Source organism: Poecilia latipinna, unplaced genomic scaffold (assembly GCF_001443285.1).
Source record: "Poecilia latipinna isolate Pla-1442-1.1 unplaced genomic scaffold, P_latipinna-1.0 Scaffold132, whole genome shotgun sequence".
Taxonomy (NCBI): Eukaryota; Metazoa; Chordata; class Actinopteri; order Cyprinodontiformes; family Poeciliidae; genus Poecilia; species Poecilia latipinna.
Window position 1 is genome coordinate 426,987 of NW_015112748.1, and position 4,601 is coordinate 431,587.

Here is a 4,601-nt window from a genome sequence, read left to right on the forward strand (position 1 = left end):
CCTGGCTGGTCCACCTTCCTGGATTAAGTCCAGATCAAGAGACAAGAGTTCTTTGTGGGAGGACAGACATGTGACAAAGATAGTAGACCAGAAAGCAAATTCTCCAGTGGATCCTTTACATAGAAAATACTGCCTCTGCTTTGATTTCAGAGAAATTCCTTGATCTGAAACTATAAATGAATCTTAATTTGAAGGATCCAGTGATGTGTTTGCCCTGCAGGACATGCGCTGCTTTTAAACACCACTTCCTGTGTGTCAGGTCCAACGGCGCGCCGGCATCTCCTATCCTCTTTTCTCCACCTGATGAGCTGTTTAAAGCTGACAGAGCAGGATCCCGGCTATCAGCTAAATGGAAACACGATGAAAGCGACCCACACTCAGCCGATTGCCTTGGCTTGCATCATTTCACCTCCTTGGCTGAATTAGTGCTTACAAGGTGGCAATAAAACAACAGAGAGTCGTAACGCAGAGTTCAGGTTCTGAAGCGGTGCTGTGTTGTAGGGGATGGCAGCGGTGGGTGGTGGGGAATGATAGGTACCGCTGCAGGTTCTGGTCCGGACCTGAGTGGGTATCGGGTTCGCTGCAGCAGCTCCAGGGCCCGTACCTGGTTCAGATTTACCGCCTCCCTGGAACGTCACCTGCATCTGGTTTCCACTGACAAATCAAACCCAGTTGTGGTGGGAGGGCAGCGCAGTTAACCAAAACAGGCCGCTTAATCATGTTTACGGCCAGTAGGAGTTTGCAGCTTTTAAATCTACGTTCCTGTGGTCTATTAGTCACTGCTTCAGGTGGATCCCAGCAGCGGTGAAGAGGAGAGGAAGGTACAGATGCGGCGGGCACAGGTGGAGCCGAACAGACAGGAAGTCTCTGAGGACAGCATGAGGTGGGGGGAGGGAAGGGGAGGGGTGAGGGTCGTGGACGGGATCAGGTTCAGGTTGGACTGCGGCGGCGGCACAAACGGAAAGACGAGACGCCGGTACAGCTGATGTCATTCTGACACTGAATCGTTATGGTAACATGAAACAGAGGGAGTCATTTCTCAGATCAAAACATGACGTGATAAACAGTTATTGATGGGAAGACTTTATTTAGCTCCTTTTAAGAGCAGCCATGTTTCTCTGTAGAACTCCTTCAGCAGGAAAAGCTGCAGCAACACTTTTAAAGGCGCAGGATTATAAACAATTAACTATTTTTTTTTTAGCTTTTCATCTGTTTGGTGCAGAACCAGAACCAAACACAGAGAAGCAGAATTCAGCTTCCAAAAAACTCCAAAACAATCAAAACACTGAGTTCCTTTAATATTCGACTAAAACTCCATCTGGTTACCTAATAAATGAAACATTGACCATCATATTTGATATGTTTGATTTTTGGTGATGGCACTCATCGAAATGTAATGTTTGTTCAATTGTTGACTGTGTGGGGTTTTCTTTATAACTTTGTGATTTTCTGTTTTTATTATGTAAAGCATCTTGAACTGACTTGTTGCTGAAATGTGCTGCACAAATAAACTTGACTGATTGAAATATGGAAGAGCGATTTGTTCAGTGTGTATGAATACAGTCAATTCAGTTCAGAATCTGGCTAAAACTCCCATGGACTGATATTACAATACAGACAGACGTCTCTCACTCTCTCCTTTCATTTTTGTTATTTTAAAGTAAAAACTAATTTGATAACATTTAAACATTAAACTTTATAGCTTTAAGAGCTCTCCACCTCCACTGCTGGAATCAAAGCCTGATATTCCTCCTTCTTTCTGATTCCAAACACACGAAGCTGGGTGGAGCCAACATCTGATGAAGATGTAAGCTGATTGGCTGCTGTCTCTCTGCACTGACTGAGAGCAGAAATGGAGCAGAATCAGCTGGACAGAGAAACTTTCTCCTGCTCCATCTCTCTGGATCTACTGAAGGATCCGGTTACTACTTCCTGTGGTCACAGCCATTGTATGAAGTTACTCAGTCAGTTGTTCTGAAATGAAAACTGGTTTAATGAAAACATTAAATTCCAATCCAATATATTTATGTTTGTGATTGTAATCAGACAATCCAGAATGCTGCTGCTGGAGTTCTGACTAAAACCAGGAAGATAGAGAACATGACCCCGCAGGCTCCCTGTAGCTCAGAGAATAGACTTTTAAATACTGTTAGTTTATAAATCATTGAACGACCTAGCAATCTACCAGACCTCTCAAGTCTTCTGCATTCGCAGAACCAGAACCAAACATGCCGAAGCAACATTCAGCTTCTATGCTGCACAAATCTGGAAAAAAAACTTCCAGAAAACTGCAAATCAGCCAAAACACTTAGTTCATTTAAGTCTAGACTAAAAACCCATCTGGTTACATAATAAATGAAACATTGACCAGCATATTATATGATTTTGGTGATGGCACTTATCAAATTGTAATGTTTGTTCAAATGCTGACTGTATGGCGTTTTATCGCTTTGTTATAAAGAAACTTTATAATTTTATAACTTGCATGACACAAACCATTGCATAATGTTTTTGTTATGTAAACCATCTTGAACTGACTTGTTGCCGAAATGTGCTGCACAAATAAACTTGATAGATTGAAATATGGAAGTTGTAAGTTCAATTTTGACTGCTGAAACGGCATAGAACGAGCCCTTTGTGGCTGGGGGAACCTCCCTGAGGCATGTTGGAGCCAGTGTGTAGCGGCTTTTTTAACTTTTTTAGTTATTTCAGCAACTGCTAACAACAACGCTCTGCCACCTGCGAAAATTACATTGAGCTTTGCCAAGACTTAACAGCAAGTTATTTTATAATGGTAACATCAACAATGTGTCCCCATTTTGAACTGAAGGGGAGATTTTTTAATGGTTACAACAGCACAAAAAAAAAAAACCTTTGTAATTTTTGCATATTTTTGTGTGTTCCTGTATTGTCTAGAAAACTATAAATAGGACCGTAGAACCCCCTCCCACCCCAGCTTCCTGATTCTGCATTACGGCCCTGTGTTTGCTGTCAGAGCGCAGCGCACAGAGCTCCTCCTGCCGCTCTACAATTCAGATGTCCCGCTGCACAGATTTGTGACACTTATCTTAATATTAATATCTATAATGGCGTTTAGTTGCACAACTTTACAGACTCGTTCATTCATTGCTGTTTTCACATTTATTGCGCTGTTCATGTTAGTCTCGATGTTTGCAGTTTTCTGGAGCACAAAGCGAAACTCGACGTAATTCAGAGGTAATATTAACTTGACATTAACACAGACAGCGGGACAGATCATCAGGGAAATGATGGAGTCTGACTAAAACTAACTGGATGTCAGACAAATTCTGGTGTTTATGTCTGATTATTTCCACACCCAAAAAGCACAACCTGCGACTCATTAAATCTGCAAGGGACTTTAGAAAAAAACAAGCCCAAAACCACTTATAATAAACAGACTTGGTGAGTGATACTCAAAATAGTTCCTGGTTTTTCAGCAACAAAATGCCATCATCCTCTTCCCTCGTTACTTACTGATGTCAGTAACGCGTTGCTACATCACTGACATCACTGTTGGTTGCAGAGAAAAATTCTGACTTTAATTTTACCAGACTGCCCCAGTGCTGGACTAAATGCCCGGTTGGCTACAGGCAGCCCGAGTCAGTCCCATCACTGTGGGTCAGAACCAAATATCTTGATGTAAAGGAACGGTACAGACTGTCACCTCAAAGCCCCAGTACTACCTGCTAACTGCTCTCTGTTTCACCTTAACCCAACGGTACTATAAGGCGGTCCGCACCACTGCTGACAGATCAGAAAAAATCCACCTCATAAATCTAGGGTAACCAAAATCCTGGATTTGGTTAAGCTGAACAGCTTATTTCAGTTTGAAATTAGCTGTTCAGCTTAAGAGAGGAAATCTATTTTAGTTTACAGAACTCTGCAAAGTCTCCAGTACCAACCCAAACTCCAGCCAGCAGCGGCTGAGTGAATGTGGTCTGGACTCTGTGGAGGAGAGTCATGGTTTCAGAGACGCTGTAGAAGGACAGAAGACCTGCTGTATGATTCAGGAACACTCCTACTCTGGAGGAACCTGGACCTGAGATGGAGGTCCAGATGTTGTTGTGACGAGATCCAAAACTGTTTTGTTGACACACTAAAGCCCAAGATTTGTCATTACATCCAAATCCACTTTCATTCCCATCCCCTGCTCTGCTGATATTCTTGTATGCGACTGCTGCATTAACTTGATTCCCACTCCACTCCACCTCCCAGTAACATCGTCCAGTCAAACTCTCTCTACTCAGAACCTGAACACAACCAGTGAATCTGTCTGGATGACTAGAATAAGACTGATATTGATTCATCCTTGTCACCTTCCTGTTCCCCTCTGATAGTCCCAGCCATGCATTTACTGTATTTGGATCCAGTGTGATTTCACATGAATACTTTAAGAACCCAGCTCTGCTCTTTGGTTCTGGTTCTGACAGTAGAACATCCACCTCAGTGACCATCAGTGAGATGTTTGTCCATGAGTCTCTCAGGACGTCCTGTAGTTTGTCTCTGAGCTCTGACACAGCTGCTGTCACGTCCTCAAAGTGTCTCAGAGGACGGATGTTGATGCTGGATGAGTGTGTCGA

The 4,601-nt window shown here is 42.9% G+C and overlaps 1 pseudogene; it reads right to left on the reverse strand.

Annotated features, from left to right (window-relative positions):
• Window positions 1–3,877: 3,877 nt before the first annotated feature.
• The window catches only part of LOC106945180 (tripartite motif-containing protein 16-like), a 1,699-nt pseudogene continuing 975 nt past the window's right edge, over window positions 3,878–4,601 (reverse strand).